Genomic DNA, 1,123 nt, shown 5'->3' on the forward strand with positions numbered 1-1,123 from the left:
CTCCGAACGCGGCGGCGGCGCCTGGCTGGTGGCTGGCAGCTGAGACAGGGCTACGGCGAACCCACACGGGTCGGACCGGGACACGGTGCAGGGGACAGGCAGCCACAGCCCCTCGGCCGGCATCAGAGAAGGGGGGTGTTTCTTTCCAGAAGGGGTGCGGCTCCAGCCTGTCCCCTGTTCCCGGCTCTGACTAGACCCAGTCGGGGCCCTGCTCTGGGTCCCCCTGTCCCGGCTTGGGTTTCCCATCCTCCCATCCTCCTCTGGGTCCCCCCATGACCCGCTCTGGGTCCCCCTGTCCCGGCTTGGGTTTCCCATCCTCCCATCCTCCTCTGGGTCCCCCCATGACCCGCTCTGGGTCCCCCTGTCCCGGCTTGGGTTTCCCATCCTCCCATCCTCCTCTGGGTCCCCCCATGACCCGCTCTGGGTCCCCCTGTCCCGGCTTGGGTTTCCCATCCTCCCATCCTCCTCTGGGTCCCCCCATGACCCGCTCTGGGTCCCCCTGTCCCGGCTTGGGTTTCCCATCCTCCCATCCTCCTCTGGGTCCCCCCATGACCCGCTCTGGGTCCCCCTGTCCCGGCTTGGGTTTCCCATCCTCCCATCCTCCTCTGGGTCCCCCCATGACCCGCTCTGGGTCCCCCTGTCCCAGCCTGGGTCCCTTGTCCTGCCCTGGGTCCCCCTGGCCCTGCTCGGGGTCCCCCAGGCAGCACATCTGTGCTCTGCGGGTTCCCATCAGCCGTGCACGGCCAGCGTGTGGGCACCCGAGAGAAGGAGGCCGAGACGCCCCGTCGTCCCGAGGAAACCATGACACAGCGAATCTCTCCGCTGCTCACGCACGCGAGGCCCCGCTCCCCTGCCCGGCGCCCCCTGGGCCCACATCTCCTCATTCAAGGCCCAACACAAGCAGCCGCCCGGCGACCCGGGGTCTGCAGGGCTGGCCCTTTAGCTGTTGGGGGAGGGGCGCCCCCACACCCCTGCACCCCCAGGCTCCCTTTGTTTTTACAGAAAAACACCTTGTAAAATGGACGTCAGCACAGCACCCGCAGCCCACCTCCCCGCGACGCCCCTCGCACAGCGTCTACCTCCAACCATCTCAGAGCGGAGAAGCAGGGGCCGCGCGCATCAC

This window comes from Myotis brandtii, unplaced genomic scaffold, assembly GCF_000412655.1.
Source record: "Myotis brandtii unplaced genomic scaffold, ASM41265v1 scaffold334, whole genome shotgun sequence".
NCBI lineage: Eukaryota > Metazoa > Chordata > Mammalia > Chiroptera > Vespertilionidae > Myotis > Myotis brandtii.